The 26416-nt window shown below is 35.9% G+C and overlaps 1 pseudogene; it reads right to left on the bottom strand.

Moving 5' to 3' along the window:
- Positions 1–6241: 6241 nt before the first annotated feature.
- Positions 6242–12440, bottom strand: LOC107877115 (annotated as a pseudogene).
- Positions 12441–26416: the final 13976 nt, after the last annotated feature.

Raw genomic sequence — 26416 nt, 5'->3', positions numbered from 1 at the left:
TTGAAGATAAATAGTCAGTGTGTAAAGTGAATATATAGTAACTGCAGAAGATATTGGTTTATAAGAGAACACCCTTGATGAAGTATGAGTAGTCGAGGGATTTGAGTCATACTGCAATGTTAAATTGAATTCTTCATGAGAGGCAACCCATGGTCTAGTTGGTGAATTCTAAGTAACAAAATTAGCCACGTTATGCCGTAATGTTAAATCAAACTCTTCTTGGGAGGCAACCCGTGTTTTGTACTTTTTATTTTAAAGGGTAATATTTTCTATTGGTGCAAGAATATATAAGGAAAAAGAGATGTTAAAGTAGACTTTGGATTGAACCCACAAGAGGATTGTATAATCGTGGAAAGGTCCCATGATTATGGGTTTATTCGTCTGATGGGAGTCCAATAAGATAAAATTTCAGAGTCATCTTATGATTGTTCATCATAATCATAACAAGATATCATGGTTGTGGTATCAATCATCTGATGTAACTCTTGTAGATCATCAATATGGGCATCAAACCTATGAGTTAAGAAATGATCGTGGTTACATATCACAATCAATCATAAGCTTTGTAGGTTCTCGGTTAAGTTTATTCAACCCATTTTATATGTGGGGAAGATAGAATTCTGGTTTGATTCCACAATCGTAAGTTTGATCCATTTATTAGTTCCACCTGTTTAATGAAATCATGACTCGACCCAACCCAACTCAAATTAAAAACCCTATACCTAGAACCAATTTCATCATTCACTTATTCAAACTTATTTTCTCTCAAATGCAAATGAGCAAAACAAGTAAAACTGCTAAATTCCTTCTTCTAATTTCAGTGAGTCACTGCTACTACTCAATCCCTTCATTTGTACCACTTAACTGAAATAAAAAGAAAGAAATTTTTAAATTTTATCCCAAGTATTATTATCTATTTAAATCATTAATAAAATAATGGGAGTAGTTAATTTCATTCTGGGTTTGTGTTTTTGAATGAGAATAAACAATGGGGAAGCCTCGAGTGCCCAACTTTTGTTAATTTTGTAGTCAATAAAGGTGTAAAAAAGGGTCAAAGTCTTAAGTTGAATTTATTTTAAGTGATATTATATTCTATGAAACAACCTATGATCATAGCATCAATAAACGGTCATAGGTTGGGACGTTGTAGGGTACCTATCTCCACTTTATAGGAGCTCCTCATATGAGCACATCCCATAATCGTGCTATCTTGGTACGATCGCGGTATGTGGTTATCTAATGTGAAATCTTTACAGTAAATGGAGATTGTTCATATGATCAGAAGGTAAGATCGTACCTTTGTTTCCTGATCATAGAAAGACATGATTATGCCTTCACTATATGGTCATGAGAAGGATTGTTTGATACAAGTACTAAAACTATTTTGAATTTTTAGAATACATGCTAAATTTTCTAGATATAGGTATAATGACACCCAAGGAACAAACCAGGATGAATAAAGGCATCTCAAAGAAAAAGGCACCCAAAGACACAACTTTGTCCTCAGAAAAGGAGTTGAGTTTCTTAAGTAGGATTGAGGTAGAGTTCTTTACTAGTCTATCTGAGGAAAAACACTCTCCTCGAACAATAAGAAATAAGGAAAAGGAGCTGGAATAGGCCAAGGCCACAACATCAATGGCCTTGGTAAAAGTTGTCACCCCCAATCAACCTTTCTCAGTTTGAAGAGAAGTCAAGAAATCTAATCGGGTGAGGTAAACAAAAGAAAAAATAATGTTCCTCAGAGAAGGATAAGGAGTCCAACCTCAAATCTTATGAGGGTAATGTTGCTGCTACCCCACTTTAAAAGGTCGTAGTCCTAGGCGGCTGATGGTCCTATCAAGAGAATACTATATTGAGGGGTCTCACTGACAAATCGAGGTAACAAAAAGAAAAGCATTCAAGAGGAGCCTCGGGTATTATCTGGGTCACTATAAAAAGTCCTAGAACTATTGTAGGGCTTTGACAGGTACAAATTACGGTGGATGACAAGATCCGTACACAACTATATGACAGAGTTGGTGCTTGAATTTTATGCTAACTATACGACCACACTGAAGAACGTAACTCCTTTAGGAAAGGAGAAGAACATGCAGAAGCAACCTTGACCTTATACTATAAGATTCTAAGACACTAAGGTTGACATCTTTGTAAGGCAATCTCAAAAGCCTTGTTTGAAAAAGCATTTGTCCCTATGGAGGAAACCCTAAAATACAATTTCTGGATGACTAATCTCAATAAGGTGAAGATGTTGAATGTTCATAATAAGTTAATGCACCATAAGTGGTTAGTGGGATACATTAATGAATCAATGAAAATGCCCCTTGGGTTAATGGGCCAACAATATACAAGCATACTTTAAAGTTTACCGCTAAGGTTTGGTGGTCAGTAGTGAGACACTACACTATGCCCATGACTAATGATAACACCTTTTGGGTGATGAATGAGAGGTTGGTTGTTTAACTTATCTCGGGATTAGAGATGAATATCCCATAGATCATAGCGAGAAATATTTGAGACAAGGTGCTTCAGTTTAGCATGACATTGCCTTTTTTCTATCTTTTCACTCAATTGATAAGGAGTGCTCGTGTACTGACTATTGATGTAGTAGATAGGGTTACCCAGTCGATGAAGATTGTGGATATGTATCTTATCTAAGATTTAAGGAACCCAACTGCCCAAGCTCCAGGTATTAAGATTCTAGATATAGTTGGAAGCTCCCCAGGTAGTGATATGTTAACGTCTGATGCTAGTGATTTTTCATCCTTTGCATCACTGACCTTTATTCATATCCGACCATTAGTTTCTATAGGATATATATTAATTCCAATTTTATAGTTATAAGAGATTATTTTAAACTAGTTTTTGCATAAAGCTCTAATTAAGAAGTTGGAGGTTGGGGTTAAACCCTATGTTACTGATGAGATTCAAGCTATAGTTAGGATGGGGTAGATTAATTGGATAGATTTGAGAACTGAATGATGGCTAGTATTGATGAACTCTAGGCTTTGGACTTGATCAAAATTAGGATAAACTTAATCAAGCTTAAAAAATCGGTCAAGGTTTTGATGGAGTAGACAGTTGATGTTATACCTCTTCCACCATCACTTATACCTTCACTAGCAGATCTTGCAGTGGATGTGGACTCCGTAGTCTCAGATTTTTATAATCCAACCCTGATTATGGATGAGACAGATGTTGAAGAGATTGACAGTGACTTGGATCCCCTAAAGAAGATTAGAGGATTTCATACTGAGAAGGATAGTAAGAAGAATTCTGATAAGAAAAAGATAGATAAGAAGAAAAAATAAAGTGGTTCAGCAGACCTTTGAGGTTTTGATTTCGGGGGAGGTTAAGACATAGATTGTAGAACACTGCTTTTAGATATACTAAATTGATTACACCAGCCATCACCGGTGCCAATATATCTTAGAGTACCATACCCACGATTAAGGCCATTGGAGAGGAGCAAATAGTTGAGGATCCACCTGCGTTCTCATATGATTAGAGCTTAACTGGAGTCTACTGCACTACAGGTATGTCCCTTACACTAATCTTTATATTTTTATAATTTCATAAAATTAGGACATTGTATGATTTCCAAATTAGGGAGTATACCACAATCAAGAGTTTCTATTATCATGTTTTTTTCCCTCGATTGCACTATCATAGTTAGAATCAGCATATTTAGTTGTTTTTATTTTATTTTTTTATTGTTTTGTTGTTTTTTGTGTAACTTGGAGTAAATTGAGAAAACTTGGTGCAGTCAAAATAAATAATGTAAGTAAACCTATTTTGAAAGCTTTAAAATGATACCCCTCCTAAAATTTTGTGTTTGTTTTAGGACATAATGAGTTTGCATATGTTGTAACCAATGTTTGGATCTAAATATAGCATTGCGATTGTTAGTATGAACCTGGTCCGACCTTGTTGTAACACCCCGAGTTTTGGTTCTTGAAAATTTTTGAAATTTTATCCTCTCTCTCCTAAGTACGACTTCCCCTATGAGTCATAGGGAGTCTTGACGGGTCCTAGAGACCTAATCATAACCAAATCAGTAAGTGGATGAATAAGTTCTACTCTGAGTACGAGTGGCTGGCTAAGAGCCGTAAGGACTCGTTATGAATCATTGGGTACAAATCGTAGGATGTCCAGTGTTTACCCCAAATGTGTTCTGCATTGACTATGGCTGGACCCTACAAGTCGTATGGTCCCATTACGAGTTGTACCAATTAAGTTGTAAGGTTAATATTGTGTGGGTACCTTAAAACTGTCTTGGTTATGACTAGTGGTAACCAGTCATAAGGTGTGGTTATGAGTCGTATAGTGACCCGTGGTCACTGACGACTAAATTTTCGTTTTAACTTAAGGGAACTTTGGACAATTTCCCTTTACCCAATTAAAACCCCATGTTCATAAGACATTTAAGAGGGGTTATTTCCTATTCATAATGTACTCAAACACATTCAAACCTCTCTCAAATCCCTTAACATCATTTTATCTTTATCCCTGAGTTACATACTAGTACTCACCCCGCTAACTATCTCCGGACGATGTATCCCCACATGATTCAGACACCGGAGATACTTCTACTTTTCCTACATAGAGTTAGGTGCATTGGCTCAATTTTTTGGTTTATTGTGGTGAAGTGGTGAGCCTCCATTCTCTAGAATGATTAAACATTTCATTAGTTCTTATCATAGATTAGATTTGAGAGTTTTCACTATTATTTCCATTATTATCTGTCAGAGTTAGAAGACTTTGTTGGATTACTATGGACTTGGGTTATGTTGGTAGGTTATTTGGTCGATTACCAGTTGTCGGTTATAGACATGATTTAAATATCATTAAGTTTATTCTTATGCTACGTTTTTATATGTTTGGAATTCATCCAACGTTAGGGATTTTGAGTTCACTTGGTTAGGTGTAGGGGGACCTCTGGTCCATGTGGAACTTGAGATACCTATCACGTCCAGGCCCTAGTTTGGGTCATGATACTTGCATGAACTGAGTAGGTTGTAACTTAGATGAGAACCCTAATCCATGAGTGAGTGAGGATTTTACCTAGTGAGTATGTGTGTGCGATCAAGAACTTGCTCGGTTAATCTTGTTGAAGCTGTAGGATTTAAGATTAGGAAAAGATCATAGGATATTTTTTACAAACTTTACTTTAGCCTACATAAACTAACAAATGATCATCTATCCCTTGAACCCAAACTTTGATCCTTAGTAGGCCTTTTCTTTGAACTACTTAATTTATTTCTAATTTTTTACAGTGAACATGCTTTGGCCCTAATATCTCCTTGGACATTGTGTAACTCAACTCAAGCAAATCACCTAAGTTGAGGGTGGCTATTGTGTAGGGGTGCATAGAAAGTGGGGAAGAAGAATTTGTAGTTAAAGGAAAAAGGATTTGGGCACGATATGAGAAAAAAAAAGAAAAAAAAAACAATGAAAAATTTAAGAAAAGAAAGAAATAAAAAATAAAGAAAAGAAGAAAAAAAAGATATGTTTTGAAAATAAAACCGCACTCTGGGTCCAAAAAGAAATAAAAGTGTGAAAAGGGAGAAAAATAAAAGAAAATAGGGAAGTAGAGGCAAAAGTTGTGTAGTTCCAAGGAGGATTGAGTCACTTTACCCAAATATACCATATCTGTCCCTAAACTTATATTACAAGACTAGAAAAGACTTATAGTGATCCTAGCTCGACTGTCTGAAAGCTAAAACATCGAAAATAAGGGCAAGCCTATGGTATCAAATGCATATGACTTGACTTCTTTATGAGAGTGAGAGATTTGATTCAGTCCCAATTTAATTGATTCCTTTGCATATATTGAGTGACTGGGGACTTCTTTGATGTGAGGGTATAGAAGGTTATAGTCTAGTTGTTACTTGTTTGGGTAGTGTATTATTCTAAGCGTTGTGTTGTCTATTCATAATACAATATGTCCTGATCCCATTGTGTTAGGATATTTGTCTTGCATATACATTATATTGCTAGATTTTTCTACTAGGAGGGTATCGAAAATACTTATTTTGTTTGCATGCTGAAAATTGGTTTTGCAAAAATGACTACCCTAGTGATCTTTATTTTTCTCTAAGTTAAGCATCTTAGTGAGTCTAGTTTATTTTGTTTTCCATAGTAAATGCAAACTTTCTAGGTTGAGGGTGTTGATGTGTCGTGGATTTACGACACCCTTTTTTTTATAAACAAGTTTAAAATATGAAATTTAAATAAAAAATTATCAATGCTTGGTCCAATCAGTAGGCAAGAAAGAGATTTTGTGATTCGCAGGATCATATCCTATATGAAAATTTGTGAGTGCCAAGTTTCCATAAATAGCACCATTTAGACATTCACTAACAATTGTCAGACAAGTCAAACCTTCATCAACTTCTGCAAATGTATTCTCAGGTAACAACTCAATATCAGCATTTTTGAAATGGGACACAATCTTAGGAGTGTTGACTGGAGGTTTTTTTAAGTCATAACATAGGCCAAAATCTCCAAAGGGGATCTTCTTTCCTCGCCCTTTTAATCATTTTCACCAATGTTGATTCCAATTTATTGTATAATTTGTTAGCGATAAATGTCAATGTTGTGCTAGAATTGATTATAATATTTCCCAAATTTTCATCATCAGCAGAAGAACTAGGTTGTGATGACTTGAACTCCAACTTCTTGCCTCCAACGCTAACACTTTTGAGATTTAGAAAGTAGAACATCTCGAGGCCCTTTCAAATTATGGGAGTTGTAACAACTTTAGGCCCCGACACAATTGCCTTACGACCAAAATAAATTTTACTTATAAAATTGGAATGAAAAGAAGATGATAAATTAAGTGGGATTAAACAATAAGAGAATCTCCCTTTAATTTGCTTATCAAGTTGCTTAATAATAGAAATTTTTGAACCTCCAAATCAAATAATCCCACTAGTACGATTGTTGAAAGTGCCTCCATTATCATATCCACAACTAAAATTAACATTTGGGATTGAAATATTATGGACCTTTTTGTCTTTGGATATTGTTGTTGATGCAAATGTGAAAGTTTTAGAAGCAACATCACCAATACTATGGAAACTACCACAGTATTTCTAACATAAGTTGCACCTCCCATATCGTCACATGCCTTAGAGTGACAACCAACTGTCTATAAGTTGATCTTTTTTTAGCATCAAAAAGAGGTAAGCTTTGATTGAAACATTCAATACAAGGCTTGCATTGTACCCATGTCAAGTCACTGCCAATGTCAGCAATCGCAAAGGTTTCCCTTGGGGATGTACCGATGGAAATTTTCATTAAATATTCTCCAGAGATCGAAATGATATTTGATTGAATAGTGCCGTTGGAAGGAGTGGTGTAATGAACAGATCCTTTTCTGAGGAAAGATGCTCTAGAAAAATAATCGGTGGGAGGCATCACAAAGGCATTGAGAATGGGTGATTGAAGGGTTGTAGTAGGGGAAAGAAGAGAATCATGATGAATAATATTAAGAGTGAATCCATCTAAATCTTGGTTAGTTTTGGCTTTTCTACAAGAAACTAAAGCAACTTGAGAGAAATCCAAAAAGGCAAAATGGATAAAAGAAGAAAAACTTTAGCCATAGAAAGGGATTTAGAAGAGTTATTTATGAATTTTTACGACACTTAAGACTTATAAAATAAGGAATATTTTCAAGAACAAGGGTATTTTGATGTGGTTATTATAATGACCCTCCAGGTTATTTTCACACTTCTTCGTCGTTTAGAGATTTTTCTATATCTTTATCAAGTCATTTGTGACTTTTTGGAGCTGAAAGTTTAGTTACCACAGTTTGTTTGGTTTTTAGAGTCAATTCCCTACTCTAAAGTCTTTACTGGTAAAGATTGGCTACCAGTCATAAAGTTTAGGTTAATGACCTCGTATGCTAATCTGATTATGGCATCAGCTCTATAACATTGATTTTATGCTAGAGAGACCTTTGGTTTGGGTTTTAAGGATTTTGAACTTATTTCAAGCTATTGGTCGAAATTTGGTAAAAGTGGCCCTTACGTGAGGGGCCAATATTTCATTGAAATGACTTTGGATAGAAATTTTGATGGCGTCATTGAGCCTGAAATATAGAATTTGATAGGATATCATAGTTCATTAGCATTCAGGGGATTCCAAACGAATCCCGAGGAGTCAATAAAATTTTGGCCAATTTAAAGTTTAGCAGGTTCTGGACTCAGTTAGTGCATCCGTTAAAGCAGACCTTTGGTCACTTTAGCAGTGACTTCTTTAGCGACCAAGTGGTTTCTTTAGCGGTCCAATGTCGATCCAGCCAGGTCACTTTAGCAAAGACATTCTGCTAAATCAAACATCATTTAAGAGACGTCTTGTCCGTTTTAGCGGAGGTTGACCCATGACCAGGGACTAATTTAATGGTATAATGTTGCTTTAGCGGTGACCTCTTAAGCTGTCAAGTGATCACTTAAGTGACACCTAGGAGGGAATTAAATTCATCCCTTTACTCAATTTTGTCGAATTTCTCATAAGTCTCAAGAGCCAAAAGCCCTAGGGAGTGTAGGAAATAGGGATATAAATCTTTGGATGATCGTAGGGTGTTAGTGAGCTCGGAATAATTATTTCCTCACATAATCCTATTAATTTTCCTTATAATTCTTGATTTAATTCTCTAATTTAGTCACAAATCTTTAGTTTTTTTATGAGGCAATTTTGGTATCGTTTGAGCTCAAAACTTGCCTATTCTTGAGGGTAAGTGATCCTTGAGCATATAGGGATGCATTGATGATTTTGAAAGTATGATTCTACAAGTGGTCCCCAAATGGGATTTTGACTTAATTTTGAACCCAAAGCATAAAAATGCAATATGGGTTCGTATTAATGCATAGATAACCATCTTGATAGTGTGACATTATGTGGAAGCTTCTTGAAAGGAAAAATTGCCAATTTAGCAAACTTTATCAATTTTCTAGGTTTATCTTTCTCTTAGATTGAGCTTAAATATAGTATCGATATAATATTATTCTAGTTTTGGGTGGAAAATTAAGACTTGGAGGTATATTTAGTGTGGGTTGGATTATTTAGCCGATTAATGAACCGTAATTAGGCAGATTTGACATAATTACTCATTCCTTAGGTGGAATTGTTATCCTAGTGCTTAGTAAGGTTTATTTAGCACCTTGTAATAGGATTTGGGGCCTTAGTCTAGTCTGGGGTAGACATTGTCTTACATAGGACTTTCAGGTTTAGAAGTGGGCCCTTTTGGCCCACCCTAGGCCAGGATTACTATTAGCTCTGTGTAGACTCATTAGGACCTTATACGTTATCCCATTTATATTCTTGAGTTTGAAAAAGTTTTAGATATACGTTATGGTTTATTCTAGACTTGTACTTGGGAGATTATAAGACCATTTCAAGTTTAACAAATTATAATTATTAAGACTAATTTGATTTCGGCACCTATGTTGATATTAATTCTTATTTAATTTTGATGTTCATGATGATATTTTTGGTTCAAGTCTGGTATGTGAGACACTATTTCCAATTCAAGTCTGATGTTGAGAGGTTATCTATGGTGGTTATTGATTTATTTGAGCCCGGTGTTTATGGTATGGAAAGATCCATAGTTACATTTTTGAGATTAGGATGGTTGGATTATTTATTTCTATTAGTTCTTCTTGATTGCATCCATCGAGCTTATGGGGGGCCACATTGGGTTATTTTCTTTTGTTTTTGTCTTTTGGGTTTGTGTAGAGGCTTAATATATTTTGGTTATTTACATCCTCTTTGATAGTTTTTATTTTTGGTTGTTTATTTTTGACATTTGAAGAACTACTTCACGTTTGCCCTTTTTTCCTTTTACTTAGATTGTATCTCAAATTTTATTGTGTTTATATTATGGTTTAGCTCAATATATTGATGATAAGTATCTGTTGCCTTGGTACTTATACAATACTTCTATACCTCTTTGATGAAGATCCGAGTGTTAGCTACTGCTATTGACGTTGTGATAGTAATGGTCAGAGTTCAAAGATAGGGTGAGCTCTCGGAGTTAGAGTTGACCTTCTCTCCCTTTTTTATTTTTGGATAGTCTTTCTATTTTGAGACTATTGTATATTTCACACTGATAGTACTCTTATTCTTTTTCTAGAGGCTCTAGTGCCGACCTTACTAGGCCGTGAGATATTGTTACGCTTTTCATATTTATCCGTAGTTATTCTATCTTTCTTGCATATTATGGATTGTAATCAATTACTTTCATAATTATGATATTTATCCTATTTTCCACCAACTAACCCTGTACTTTTAGTTTTGGGCTACAACTTTTCTTACCAACTAGTGAGACAAAGTAGGTGCCATCATGACTGACGAAATCAGGTCGTAACAGTTATGATAGTTTTTTAGTGTTTACAGGATAAATAGGCTTAGAGAAGGAAAGTGCTGAAAATTAAACTTAAAGGCAATTAGATGATCCAAGCCACGATCATGGAATCTAACCACCATCGTGCAAAGATTTTTGTACCAAGAACTAGAGGGTTTTTTCTCAAAAGTTAATCAGACGAAAGCGTTATATGATCATATATTGATTGTATGACTGTATAAAGTATTTATAGGTAGATTTCTCAATTTTAATCTATAGGAGTTAATATGAAGATTAGATAATAGCACTCCACAATCATGATGTGAAGTCACGATAGTACAATGATATCATGGGAAAGAACTCCAGATTCACAAGTTTCGAAAGACTAAGTGAAAGATCAATCAAAAGAACACATTGTACGGTCATAGGTAAAAGGTATGGAGGCGTACTAAGAACCGTACCATTTAAGACCTAAAGATGAAATTCCATAAGCCAAACTACGAGCACTAAAGGACAATCGTGCGTTCTAACCATTATTGTACCTATCACAACCGAGACAACCCCTTAGACGTAACACGATACTTAGAGTCACAAGTGAGTCTAGTACCTGCTGCAAACTAAAGATAATAATAACATTATATAATATATGGAAGCTAAAATGGGGAAAACTAATAAGATATAATACGGAAACAATACTCAATATATCTGAACATCTAATAAAACTTTGATCAAGTCTTGACTATCTGAAATCCTCTAACATAATGAGTTGATGAATAAACCCCCAACTAACTCTGACTGACTATAATGAAAAGTACCAATAGTAACTATGGATAACTTGTCCTTGATGGGTGACGACTCACAACAACTGTTGCTGAGTGGCACACTTGAACGTTTAAAGAGTTCTTGGGACTCAATGGGTGGAAAGAACCCACTGATGAATATCTCACATACCTGAAGTAGATGCCTTGAAGCAATCTTCTTAAAAATAAGACTTTCTTGAAGAACCCTAGTTTTCTCTTGAGAAAGAAAGAAAACGCCTCATTGATTTCTCTTTGGTAGAATTAATGATTATGTTATGAATTAGGGCTTTAGGCCTTTTATATCACCCCTTGGGAAGCCAAAAAGACATGGGTTTGAAATTTAAGGGAGTGGGAAAAGACATAAAATCTCTAGAAAAACAAGCAGAAAATATGCTTCTGGTCATTACAACTCACCCGACGACTCGTTAGGACTGACTACGAGTCTTAGTCTGAGTCGTAAGATGCAATCTGAGGTCCGTTTTGTAGTCTGACTACAAATTCCCCCTTACAACTCATCATGATTGACTACAATTCATAAGATGGAGTCGTAGAATGAAGCTTGAATCTTAGGTCCTTTACTGGTCAGCATATGAGTCCCTCCCTACAACTTATAGTCATTGATTATGAGTCGTGAGGTCTGGTCGCAGCCATTAGTATTTAAACTTGGGGCATTCACTGGGATGACTATGAACCATCGTGATGACTCCTCACAAGTGGTAACAACTCATTGCCTGAGTCGTCATCACGACAGTGTGTCGGGCCCTAAAGGGAAATTTTCCACAACTTTTTGCCATGAAATCCAATTGAGATGAGACTTGAAGGATTGAAAAGACAACTTAGTGGTCTATATTTTTAGGGGGTAAAGATCTTGAAAAGTTTGTGATATTTCAATATCTCACCCTTAGGATCATTCATCCTTGAATGAAATCAACTAGGCTGGAGTACTAGGAAGACTGAGATCATACATTAAATATTTATAAGCTGAATCAAGATTAAATATATGGATATAAAAACATAATGCATACTATTACATCAGGATGGTTAGATAGCTAAGATAGAAAATGAGAGAATTTATCTAAAGAACCATTACCTTAAGCTAAACCTGAATTCGTAGAGAAGAGATAGGGATACTTGGCTCACATATCGGCTTCTGCTTCCCAAGAAGCTCCCTCCACGGACTGATTTCTCCATAGAACGTTAACCAAGGCAACTTCTTCATTCCTCAATCTACGAATCTGACCATCAAGGATTTCAACTAGTACTTCCTCATAGGAGAGGCTACCTTCCACACCCATACTTGCTAAAGGAATGGTAGAAGCTGGATTACCTATGCATTTCTTTAATAGAGAGACATGAAACACTGGGTGCACTGATGCTAACTCTTCAGGCAACTCTAATTCATAGGCTACATTCCCAAAATGGATCAAAATCATATAGGGGCCAACATAGTAGGGACTGAGCTTTCTCTTCTTACCAAATCTCTTCACCCCTTTCATGGATGAAATTTTCAGATACACAAAATCACCAATATCAAATTCAAGCTCTCTTCTCCTTATTTCTGCATAGGATTTTTGACAGCTTTAGGTTGTTTTCATCCTTTATCAAATAAACTAAACTTTCTCCATCCCCTCATATACTTAATCTAACCCTATTAAAGCAGATTTACCAACTTTTAACCAACCAATAGGAGATCTATACCTCCTACCATAGAGAGCCTCAAATAGAGTTATCTAATATAGGCAAACTCAATCAATAGCAATTGATCATCCAAATTACCCTTAAAATTGATAACGTAAGACTTCAACGTATCCTATAACGTCTAGATTGTCCTCTCAGCTTGACCATCTATTTGTAGGTGAAAAGTTATACGAAGATGAACTTAGATACCAAGACCCTTCTAAAAAGCCTTCCAAAAATAAGAGGTTAACTAAGTACCTCTATCTGAAATAATGGTCAATGGAACTCCATATAACTTTACCAACTCCTTGAGATAGATTCTAGCATAATCTTCAACTGAATACAAAGTATGAACTGGCAAGAAATAGGCTGACTTGGTCATTCTATCTATAATGACCCAGATTAAATCATATTGAAGACACGTACGGGGAAACCCTGTAACAAAATCCATATTCATCACTTCCTACTTCTAAGTGGGGATTCTTAACTCTTAACGGTACCACTAGGCCTTTGATGCTCAACCTTAACCTGTTGATAATTTGGGAATTTAGCCACGAACTCTGAAATTTCCTTCTTCATACCATTCCAACAATAGACTTCTCATAAATTTTGGTACATCTTAATGGCTCCCGAATGAATGGAATATCATGAACCATGCATGTCGCTAACATTCGCTACCTCAAACCATCCGCATTCGGAATGTATAACCTTCCTTGAAAATGAAGCACACCATCTCTCTCTTTAGAGAAACCCTCCACCTTCTGATCCCGAACTATTTTTTCAGCTTAACCAAGATAGGATCTCTATCTTTTTTTCCTTCACCTCAGAAACCATGGAAGATTACAAACCATTCAGAATCCAAATACTACCTTCGACTAAATTAACCAAGTGAACCCCCAATCTAGCAAGCTGATGAATTTCACGGACTAACTTTTTCTGATCATCCTCAACATAGGAGACACTTTCCATGTACAATATGTTAAAGGCATCAGCCGCAACTTTGGCCTTATTCAGGTGATACAACACACTCATATCATAGTCTTTTAGTAATTCAAGCCACCCTCTCCAATAAAGATTTAGGTATTTGTGCCTGGATACATACTGAAAATCTTATGGTCGGTAAATATATTAACATGAACCCCATAAAGGTAATGCCTCTAAATCTTTAAGGAAAAAACAACTGCTGCCAACTAGAGATCATGAGTCGAGTAGCTTTTCTCATGGGGTTTGAGCTGTGTAGAAGCATAGGCTATGACATTACCTCACTGAATTAACAAAGAACCAAAACCAACTCTAGAAGCATCACAATAATATACAAACCCATCTGAATCCTCAGGTAGGGTCAATACCGAAATGAAAGTGAGTCAAGTCTTTAATTCTTGAAAAATATTCTCACAGGAATATGGCAACTGAAATTTGACTTTCTTCTGAGTCATTCTAGACATGGGAGAATAAATAGAAGAAAATCCCTCAATAAATCATCTATAGTAACCAACTAAGCCGAAGAAAATCCTGATGTTTAATGGAGAGATGGGTCTAGAATAGTTTCTTACTGCTTTGATCTTTTGAGGATCAACTCTAATACCACCTCTGGAAATAATGTGATTGAGGAAAGATACTAATGTCAACGAAATTTCACACTTATTGAATAGGGTGAATAAGTGGTGATCTATAAGGGTCTGTAAAACAATCCTCAAATAGTTTGCATGATCACCTTTACTACGGGAATAGATAAGGATGTCATCTATTAAGACTATGAAGAATATATCCAAGTACTATGTAAATACCCTATTATTTAAGTACATGAGAGTTGTAAGGGCATTTGTTAGTCCAACAGACTTAACAACAAATTTGAAATGACCACACCGAGTTCTAAAGATTGTCTTTGGAATGTCGCATTCTCTGACTCTGAGCTGATGATAGCCATATTTGAGTCTATATTAGATAAATAATTTGCACCCTAAAGTTGGTCGAACAAGTCATTAATCCTGTGGGGAGGATACTTATTCTTGATTGTGACACTGTTCAACTGGTGGTAGTTGATGCACTTTCTGAGAGAACAATCTTTCTTGCATAAGAAGAGAACTGGAGCCCCCTATGGGAAAATACTAGGCCTGATAAAGCCCTTACTTAAGAGATATTTTAGTTGTTCTTTCAACACCTTAAGATCAGCTGGAGCCATTCTATATGGTGGAATTGAAATAGGTTGGGCATCTGGAATAAGATCGATTTCAAAATCGATTTCCCTCTTTGGAGGAACTCCGTAAAGATCTTTATGAAACACTTATAGAAACTCATTTACCACTAGACTGAATCAAGACCTGGAGTTTTAGAACTTGAGTCCTTGACTTAAACAAGATAATAGATACAACCCTTAGGAATCATATTCCTTCAACCCTTAGGAATCATATTCCTTTCCTTAAGGTAAGAGACAAATTGACCTATAGGTATTGAGGTATTACCCCTCTATTCTATGATTGGCTCATTAGGAAATTAGAACTGGATGATTTTATTTCTACAATCAACTGAGGCATAATAGTAGTGAATCAAATCCATGCCGAGAATGACATCAAAATTAGTCATATCTAATTTTACCAGATCTACTAAGGTAACTTTATGGGACACTGTGACTGGGCCATTTCTGTATACCCGTCTGATAATAATAAAACTGCCCACTATACAAGCCACTGAGAAGGGCATGCTAGAATTTCAAGACTAACGCTAAATCTACTGCTATATAAGGACTCACTAAGTAAAGTGAAGATTTGGGGTCTAATTATGTATAAACATGAAGGGGGAAGACTTGTAACGTACTAGTAACCATGTCAAAAGATCTTTCCTAATCCTGCCTAGTCTGGAGGGCATAGAGTTAGTTCTGACACTACCCACTAGTGGCATTTGAGATGGCACCCTACTGAGTTGGGCAACCTGCTGGTGCAACTAAAGAATTTGTCTAGCCCTGCTGAAGATCATTCCTACCTTTCCACATACCCACTGGACAATCCCTTATTATGTGGTCTATCTTACCATACCCAAAACAAGCATTATTGTCAGCCATACACTCACCCTTATGGTTCTTACAACATCTCTTCCAGGCTAGATTGGCACGGCCATTGTTCACACTACCCTAAGACTTAGAGTTAGGCGCTCTATCATAAGTATCTACCTAGAACTTCAGCTTTGGATCACTGGCAGAAGACAGGGCTGGGGCTAAAAATTTTTGGAAAAACTAAGAATGATTCCACCATCAGACCTTTGTTATGACAAGTTAAAGCTATCGGTTCTAGACCTCTTATTTTCCCTTTTATTTTCATTGACCCTCCTCCTTAATCTTTTAAGCATGAACCATTAACCTGGAAAGATCCATCTTTTTAATAAACACTGCAGTCCTGCACACTTAAACACATTATCTAAAATTTTGGACACGAACTTACTCATTCTGGCCCTGGAATCAGCCACCATGGTTGGAGCATACCTCGCCAACTAAGTATACTTAAGTGAGTACTCCTTCACACTCATGCTGCACTACTTGAGATTAATAAAATCTTGCACCTTGGCTTCCCTCAACTCAAGTGGGAAAAACCTATCTAGAAAAGCAGTAGCAAATTCATCCCACTATAGGCCCTGCATTGGCCTCTATCCTCTTTCTACTATTGAACCTAGGTGAGAGACACCCCTTATAACTAGTAATCAACTTAGTCAGAACTTTCACTAGAAATGACACCTATAATATCAGTCATTTTCTGAGCAAAATCAAGAAACTTTTGTAGATCCTCTTCAGACTTGGATACAGAGAACACTGGAGAATTCATCTGAGTAAAGTATCGAATCCTAGTTGTTGTTGTATTCACTAATGTATTGGCTAGGGAAACAATCTACTAGTTATTCTGAGCAGCCATAGATTGGGCCAAAACTATGAAAGTGGCCCTGCATTTGACATGGGAAACATGTTCATTCAAAGGGTCTTCATGAATAGGTGATGGTGAGAGCTGGTCCCCGTTCCTCCTTCTGTTGTTCCTTTTGGGAGGCATTTTCTATGAACGGATAAAGGACGAGTTAGAAGAGAAAATTCAATAAAACTCATGCTCCATCGTACGACATGAACAATGAAAGAAGTGAAACTTTTCCTGAAACATCTCATAGCCTCTAGACCATAAATATGGTGTGCTTCACACCCATGAGCAATAAATTACATAATGTGGATTTCATATACCCTAGGATACTTTAAACCTTGTGCTCTGATACCAAGTTTGTCACGGATCAAGACTAACCCCTAGTTGTAACACGATGCTTAGAGTCACAAGTAACCCCAAGATAATCCATGGTCTATACCTGCTGCGAGCACTGGAGATAACAATAAGATAATATAATATGAAAAAGCTAAATTGGGAAAACAAATAAGATATAATACAAAAACAATACTCAATATATCTGAACATTTGATAAAACTGAGATCAAGTTTGACTATCTAAAATCCTCTAACAAAAGAAATTGATGGGACAAACCCTCAACTAACTTTGTCTGACTGTAATGAAAAGTACTGATAGTAACTATGGATAACCTATACTCAATATGTGAGGATTCACAAACACTACTACTGAGTGGCACATGAACTTTCTAAGTACGATTGGGGAACTGAGCGTCCAAACCTATGTTATAAGACAACATATCCCAAAAGAGAGTATGTGATTAGTAGTTTTAATGTAATAGTATACGAGATAAGGACTAGCTGATATGTATATATATATAATGGTTCTGAACATATATAGAATGCAAGATCAAGTAAAACATGTGTTGAAATTATCTATAAAATTGAATGACTGAATAACTGATAGACTGACTTTTTGTCATGCAAGCCTGAACTAGTGTAATCTAAAAACTAAACTGAGGCTTTGGGAGCTAACTACAATCAACACACCCCAATCTGAGCAAAACCAGGGCCAAACAAGTAACCCCAGTTGGATGGGTGTTAGTACATTGCTAAGGGTACCAACACTGGCTAGTGTAGATCCATTAATATGATGTCTCAAAGGACACGGGTGTCATATCTCTACTAACGGGGGACCCCTCAAAATCTAAGGTAGCATTGTAGGTCTGGAACTTAGGGGCTGCTACTAATGACTCATGGATAACTAACAGGGGAGCCGTCATCCCTTTGTTTACTCGATACTAAGTATTACTCTTATCTAAATAACACTGGTATTATTATCATTTAACATGAGATGGTATTACTAAGGGCTCATTATGATAACATTCTAAATTTAACAATACAAGCATAATTTGAATGACTTGTAACCTGAAAACTATAACATGCATGATTTTCCTAGGTATCGGGTGTTCATAACTCTCTAGCATAGACGAATGAAAATTGATCTTGGAAAATATTGAGCAATCCATGGTATTGGAAAATCATGAATAACTCCCCATATTTCAAAAACTAATCTTGATGTAGACATTTGCATTATCAAACATATGGAAACACAATCATCATGAGAAAATATATTTCATGGTTTAGAATCAAACAGCTGAGAGGGGATTCATAACATTCATGGTTAACTTAGAATCCCATAAAAGAGAAAGAGTTTTACACTTTAAGATTTAGAGAGTTCTTGGAACTCAATGGGTGGATGGGACCCACTAATGAACATCCCACATACCTGAAGTAGAAGCCCTGAAGAAAATCTTCTTGAAAATTAGACCTGCTTGAAGAACCCTAGTTTTCTCTTGGGGAAGAAAGAAATTGCCTCTTTGATTTCTCTTGGATGGAAATAATGATTATGTTATGAATTGAGGCTTTGGTTCTTTTATATCACCCCTTGGTAATCCAAACCAACATGGGTTTGGCTTTTAAAAGAGTGGGAAAAACCATAAAAACCCCTAGAAAAACGTGCAGAAAAACACGCTCCTAGTGTTACGACTCATTAGGACTAACTAAGAGTCGTAGTCTGATCGTACGCTAAAATCTATGGTCTGAGGTCCCTTTTCTGGTCTGACTACGAATTCCATTTTATGACTTTTCATGACTGACTACGTGTCGTAAGATGGAGTCATATTTTGAAGCTTGAATCTTAGGTCCTTTACTGGTCGGGCTACGACTGACTCCCTGCAACTCTTAGTCACTGATTATGAGTAGTAAGATATGGTCGTAGCCACTGGACTCAAAACTTGGGGGCCTTCACTGGGTAGACTATGACTCACTCATTATGACTCATCATAAGTGATAATGACTCGTTACCTGAGTCGACGTCATGGCAGTGTGTCAGACTGTTAAGGGAAATTTTCCACAACTCTTTTCCATGATATCGTATTAAGATGAGACTTGAAGTATTGGAAATATAACTTAGGGATCCATCTTTTGAGGGTGTCTAGAGATTGAAAACTTTGGGGTAATACAGTACCTTCCTTTCATCCAAGCTAACCAACATTGTTTTTCTATTTGGTTTAGGACAGGTTTTGTGTTGTCAAAAAATACTCCTATGGGGTTTATTGTATGAGTTCACACTCTTTCACATTTTACAACATAATATTGTGAAATTAGAAGGCATATTCTTGGAATTTTGTTGTCACGACCCAAAAACCAAGGTTCATGATGGCACTTGACATGTCAACCTTTTACAAGTAAGCCGATCACCTAAACTGATAGGAAAAGGAAAATAACACCAATAACCACGGCAGGGCTCCTAAAACAAAGTTGAACCATAATAACAAAATATAAGAAGAAAAGTCTAAAACCTAATATATCATGCCAAACTCCCAAAACTTGGTGTCACAGTGTAAGAACATAACTAGTACAAATCGAAGTCCAATTACAAATCATATCTAAAACAGGATAAACTCTATTTCTTAATACTAATAAAGACATAGTCTAATAAGAAGAGATAGTAGTAGACTCTGGACACATGAAATCAATCGCTACCTCATAAAGCTCTAAATATCACTCGAATCAACTAATGTGGGGCATACCCAAGCCAGAATCTACACCAAAAGGGTACAGTAGGGGTGAGTACGGTCCACTTGTACTCAGTAAGTATCATAAGCCAATGGATCAAGGTAGATAATAAAAAATACAAAATAGATACTATAGGAACGTAACCTACAATCAGAAAATATCCTACAACGGTAGCCCACACAGTTTCCCTTAACAGATTTACAATACACATATATATTACATCAAAATACAAGAAAGGAATACAAGTATACAATAATATCATATCCAAGTAGAGAAAAGAAATACAAGTATACAATTATATCATATCCAAGTAGAGAAAAGAAGAGCAAACATATACATGATCATCAAGTACAAGTAGAGGAAAATAGAACAAATGGATAGATACAAGTCAAAGATAGAAATAAATTTACAACATAGGCACAGTAAGGTAAGTGCAATGAAAATGATGATGATCATGATGTAATGCACGAGGTTGTTGTATAAGCTCCGTATACACCTATAGAGCTAAAGCTTCTCGACGTAGGACCTATGGGGGTTATTCAACCCGTACATAATCCACATTCATATCTTCTCCCCGGCACATGCCTCGGGAAGGGTTTTTTTAAGATGTCACATTTTTAGTTATAAAAAGCTAGTATTTTCAGTATTTCTACAGTGGTACCAATGTTTCATGAATGAGTATGATATGAGGATGAAATACGCACAACCAACCAATATGAGTGTTTCTATATCCAACCATTATACCAACCAAGTAAGCCAAATATCCACTTAATTTTCCAACTATCCATGAAATCAAACACGATTCATATGCTAATAGAGTATGAATACATCATAATATAAAATTCATATTGTGGTTAGGTTTTCTCTTTAGCAACATATAATCAATTTCACATACACAAGGCCAATAATATCACATAAGACTCCACATGGTCACACATAGCAAATAATGTTCCCAAACAACTAAATACATCAACATATATGCCCCCACATGGGCAAAACACAATAAACTTAGCCATTTTCATGATTAGTTCTCACACCCTTAACATGATTTTTTATCAACATTAACTACCCAACCCAGTCTGAAAGAGGTTAAGCCATAACCTACCTCATATGCTGAAAACCAGTCTGCAAGCCTTCGATCCAAAGCCTTACTCCCCAAGAACAGTCTCAAAATCAACTAACACATGAAAATATAAACTCTATATGTCAAAACAAATCCAACAATACCTATATTGCCTCTTTACAAGTTAGGGTCAAAATGGACCCCCAAAATGGACTTTCAAAAAAAAAGGAAAAAATTATAAATTTATTCTAAAAACATGTTCTTCATATTTTTAGGAGTATACACTGAAAACCAAAATAAAAATGAGTTAAAAACAAGGTCCAAATTGAAGAAAAATTAATTTCAATCTTTATCGGGTAAAATCCCCAAAATTTATTTAAAAATCAAAAATTGAAATTGTTTTGAGGATGAAATTGATATAAAAGTAATAATAATAAGATTATAAACTTACCAAAGTGAAAATGAGTTGAAATTGGAGTTTAAATTGATGAAATATAATTTTGGGCCTTCCGAACCAAAATCACCAATTTTTACTTTAATCCATGTCAAAACAAGAAATAGATGATAAAATTGGAGTAAAGTAGTTGAATTAGGTGCATAGAAGCTTACCCAATCTTAAAAATGGAAGAAATTTCTCAAAAGTATGAAACCCTAATCTCCATGTTTCAAAATGGGGAAAAGAATGGTAAAACATGGGTGTATATAGGGTCCAAGTGTCCGCGGACCCCTCAAAATTTATCCAAAATCCCATGAACACAAATGAAATATATTATCCTATCATATTCCATGCACCAGACTCAATGGAGATATTAGATTTTTGAAAAAGCATCATTTTCACAAAGTTGACCCCCGAAATCCAAAATCACAACTTTCTAAACTGAGGGTCAAAATGAGATTTAAAAGCCATAAATCCACACCAACCATGTTCCCATCCTAAAATTAACGTTTTGGATCTGCAGGTATAGTCTGTTTTACCATACAAAGCACAGATCAAAAGGTGTTGACTGAAGTCAACTATAAGGCTTCACAAGTCAACAAAAACCACAATATCACATAAATCACACCAAAATGCATTGGGAACCATGCCAATCATCCGCTCACCCTAAAAATACCACAACACAATCACTAGGAGGGGTAAAATAGCCATTTTATATAAAAATACATAATGCATCAAAAATTTAAGTTGTTACATCATCCACCACAAAAAATCTAGTTCGTCCTCAAACTAAAGGCATAGAAATACCTAAATATGCAAAAACCTGGGGATAAGAACTAAGCATATCAGACTCGGCCTCTTAAGTAGCCTCATCTATAGTCTACATCTCCACTGAACCATCAATACTAGAAAAAATCTAAAATGCAATCATCTAACATCCTTAGCCTAGATGGAGATCAGCTCCTCAACAAAAAACAACCTCTTATCTAATTGAGTTGACTCCTAACGAATGATATGAGACTCATCCAAAATATAACAATGAAGCATGAAATATGAAAAACTGGATGAACAAACCCTAAATCTGGGGGATAAGCCATCTTATAAGCCACATCACCAATAGTCCAAAGAATCTTAAATGGGCCAATATACCTGGGGCTAAGCTTGCCCCTCCTCCAAAACCTCATTACACCCTTTATAGGTGAAACTCAAAGGAAAACACGATCATCAACACCAAATATCAAGGCACAAAGGCTATATCTACATAGCATTTTTGCCTACTCTGAGCCACTTGAAGTCTATCCTAAATGATTTGAACCCTATCCAAAGACTCACGAAGCAAGTCCATACCTTAAGGCCTAATCTCAAAAAACTCAAATCAACCAATTGGAGAGAGACAATGCCTACCATACAAAGCCTCAAAAGGAGCCAGATCAATACTGGAATAGTAGTTGTTATTATAACCAAACTTTGCCAAGGCTAGATATTGCTCCCACTGACCACCAAAGTCTATCAAACAAGCACCGTGAATATCCTCTAAAACCTGAATAGTCCACTTCTACTGATCGTCGGTCTAGGGGTGAAATATTGTACTAACTCCTCCTAAAAATCTTCCCAAAGTAAGATGTAATATTGAGCCTCGATGTAAGATGATAGAAATTAGAATACCATGAATACACAAATCTTATGAATATAGAATGAAATGAGCAGACTTGATCAATTGATCCATGATGACCCAAACACTATCAAAACTATGAGAAATAAGAGGTAACCCAGTCATAAAGTCCATCATAATTGTTCCCACTTCTATTCAAGAATGGGTAACCTCTAAAACAAATTGCCTAATCTCATATGCTCGACTTTTACCAGCCGGTAACATACGCAATGAGCTACATAATCTAGTACATCCTTTCTCATACCACCCCTCCAGTAATGTTGTCATAAGTCATGATACATCTTAGTCACTCCCAAATAGATAGAATACCTAAAAAAAGTGGGATTTTTCTAAAATCAATTTAATCTATTCACCCACTCTCGATACACACACTCGAACTCCAATCCTTAAGACACCATCTAAATCAAGTAAGTCTTCCTAGCCTCACCACTAAACACCTCATCCTAAAATAGTCTTAATCCAATATCATCAAAGTGATGAGCTCAAATCTTCTCTATCAAAAAGACCTAGCCTCCACAATTGCAAAAACATGCCCAGGTGTTGAAATGTTAAGCCTAACCATCTGGTTAGCTACAGTATAAACCTCTAAGTCCAAAGGCCTCTACTAGGTCAAAAGATACGGTAAGATACCCATGCTAGTCGACTTCCAACTCAAGGAATCTGCCCCAACATTAGCCTTACCCAGTTGATAGAAGATAGCTAAGTCATAATCCTTAAGAAACTAAAGTCAACAGCGCTACCTCATATTAAGATCTCGCTGGGTGAAGAAATACTGAAGGCTGCGATGATCTAAGAAAATCACACAATGGACTCAATACAAGTAGTGCCTCTACAATTTTAAGGCAAAAATAATGTACAACTCTAAATCATGGGTAGGGTAATTCCTTTCATAGGGCCTCAACTGATAAGAATCATACACAATCAGCTTACCCTCCTACATTAACATAGCACCTAAAGTATAATTCACAGATGCTCCACAAGATTGGCCTCGCTCTTGGAATAAACCAATATATCATTTATAAATACAATAATAAATGAGTCAAGATATGACTGAAATACCTTTTTCATCAAATCCATGAATGTGGCAGAGGCATTGGCCAACACAAAGACCATACCAAGTTCAAAAAGTTATCTATGAAACATCCAAAGCTCTAATCCTTTACTGGTGATACCCGAATATCAAATCAATCTTCAAAAACACTAAAGAACTCTGAAGTTAATCAAATAAATTATCAATACGAGGAAGAGGATACTTATTCTTAACCATCACCTTGTTCAATTGGCAATAATCAATATACATGCACATAGACCCATCTTTCTTCTTCACAAATGAGATAGGAACACCCTAATGTGATACCTTAAATGGCATAAATCTCTTATCCAAAAAATCCTGCAAGTGATCCTTTAATTCTTTCAACTCGATTGGGGCCATCTTAACATCAATAGAAAAATCAATATCTTGATCTAGAGGCATACCAGGAAAATCCATAAGGAACACAACCATAAACTTACGAACAACATAAACACAATATAAAAAAAAAGGTAAAGAAAAATACTAGTATCATGAATATGATCCAAATAAGACAAACATCACCTCTCAACCAATAAACGAGCCTGAATATAAGCTATAACCCTCTTAGAATTTGAATAAAGTTATACTTGATACATTCGGTAAAGCTAAAGTCACGATCTTAGCATAATAATCTAGGACGGCATAATAAGGAGCCAACCAATCTATATCAAAGATGATGTAGAAATCAACCATATCTAAGACAAACAAATCTACCCAAGTCTCATGCCCAGTAAAAGTCACAACACAGGATCAATACACTAAATCCACCAATAAAGAGTCTCCTACAAGGATAGATACATGAATAGGCATGGAAGAGGCTCACTAGAAGAATAAAGACCTAAAGTGAAATACGCAAACACATAGGAAAAATTTGATCCTAAATCAAATAACATATATGTAGATTTGAAACAAATGAGGACAATACCTGTGATAATAACATTAGAAGCCTTCGCCTCTGATCTGGAAGGTATAGCATAGCACTGTCCACAACCACCAACTGCTTGAGTAGCTCTATGACCACCACCACGGGCACTACTACCTCTACCTCATGCACCTATGATAGAACCTCTACTACTTACAGCTGAATAGGAGTAGCTCTGAACATACGATAGGGATAGTACTTAGACAAATGGTCAGTCTTGTCACACACATAGCAAGCTCTACAACCCAACTCAATAGAAGAAGGTATAGTTGGATTGGAATGGCCATCCTAAACTACTAAATGAGAAGACCTACTACTTAAACTCTAGAAGGCTGTCTACACTGATCTACCATGATATCCATAGAAACCTCTGGAAACCCTACCTCAAGAAATGTGACCTCTAAACTCACAAAAATAGTGCACTTTTATAGTGCCTTCCTAAGATGCTCAAAGAATGCACCCAGTCATCTTATATTGCATCCTAGGTTTTGGCCTTAGCAATTTTTATCTAAATTTATTCTCCAGACCCAATACGACTCTAGGGTATGAGTCGTATGCTAGGGTACAAATAGTATGGTCTTTCCGTAAGCTGACCAGTGTTAGTTGGTGGGATGGTTTTGATTACTGTAATGGTCATGACATTGGGGTGCGAGTCATAAGGATTGATACAATTCGTATCAATGACTCGTATGGTGGCCAGTGTTTAATCCTCCTGGTATTTTATTCTACCAAAGATACGGATCATAGGTATAGATCATATACTGAGGTTACAACTTGGTTGGATGAGTCGTATGTTGGATAATGTTTGATCCAAATATCAAAGCCTGGGTATAACTGGTGGAAACCAATCATAAGGAAGGATATGACTCATAAGAAGGTTAGTCGTATCCTAGTGATGGGTTTTAAGGGACCTAAGTGGGGGTATTTTGGACATTTTCCTACTTACTCTAATTATGAACCACAAGTTCTAATAATCTTAGGAGGTTATTTACCCTATTATTATATTCCATAACACTTAGAAACCTATTTCAAAACACATTATAATTCTCTCAAGAGCTTTTGGGGAAAGAAAGCTAGGGTTTCAACTTAGGGATTGCTTTAGAGCTTGCTTTTGTGATTTTCTTCCATCATTTTTATCAATTTAAGGTATGTTTCTCTTCCTTACTTCTTACTTATAAAAGGCCATGGATTTTGTGGATGTTTTCATGGTTTTAATATTTCATGGTTTATGGTTTTCCACTATTAATTGGAGGTTTTTCTTATAATGGCTTGGTAATGGTTTCCTATGGTTTAATTATGCTTTAAAATGCATTATTGATGGTTTTACAAAATTGGTTTGCATGGTAATGGTTTAATGGTCTTTGGAATTGGTTTTGGTTATATTATGTCCCCAAGGTGTTTAATAAAATATGCATAAAGATATATTCATTACATTGACTTCTTTAAATGGAACTCTTACTTTTTTTCAACTTGTATATGA

The sequence above is a fragment of the Capsicum annuum genome, chromosome 7 (genome assembly GCF_002878395.1).
Source record: "Capsicum annuum cultivar UCD-10X-F1 chromosome 7, UCD10Xv1.1, whole genome shotgun sequence".
NCBI classification, from domain to species: Eukaryota; Viridiplantae; Streptophyta; class Magnoliopsida; order Solanales; family Solanaceae; genus Capsicum; species Capsicum annuum.
This window is presented reverse-complemented; position numbering and strand designations above follow the sequence as displayed.